A 673-nucleotide genomic window follows, 5' to 3' on the forward strand; every position below is an offset into this window, starting at 1 on the left:
GTAGGAGTCTGGACAACTCCGAAAGCGAACAAACAAAAAAAAAAATATAAAAGAATTAAATATTTTAGCACGTGCTGAAACCACAACAGGTGGTTAAGCACGATTGCGGGTAGCAGGCGCCATCTAGCGTCTCCCCATAAGTAAAACCTACCGTCGGTACCGCACTCGGCCAACCGTCGGTAAGATACCGGACACACCTGACAGTCGGTAAGGAGGAAAACTCGATTACCGACTGAAAAGTGGCCCAGATCGCGGTCGATAATAAATAAACCTGAATTATCGGCCGAAGATGATTACCGACAGGTGGAAAAGCCATCATATGGTAACGCTTCCCACGGAAGATACCGAGAGATGGAACCACCAGGTTCAAATTGGAACTTAAAAATTGAATTGAACGAATTCAAGTAAAATGAATTCGAGAGAGGTCGCCGAAAGGACACAATTCAAAGATCCGAAGGCGCACGGATAGGAAAAAATAATAAAAACCTTATCCGATCGCCAACGAAAAGGAAAAATCACCCCTAATCGAGCAGAAACGTAGCTAAGGTGGCGCTACTGGCAAAAAGAAGCAGAGGGGATAAATTCCACCCGCAAAACGGTATAAAAGAGCCGCAAACGGGCAGAAGTTATTCTTTTTTTTGTCGAGAGACGCGTGAAGTAATACGTCTGCGAA

This window comes from Fopius arisanus, unplaced genomic scaffold (assembly GCF_000806365.1).
Source record: "Fopius arisanus strain USDA-PBARC FA_bdor unplaced genomic scaffold, ASM80636v1 scaffold00145, whole genome shotgun sequence".
Classification (NCBI taxonomy): domain Eukaryota; kingdom Metazoa; phylum Arthropoda; class Insecta; order Hymenoptera; family Braconidae; genus Fopius; species Fopius arisanus.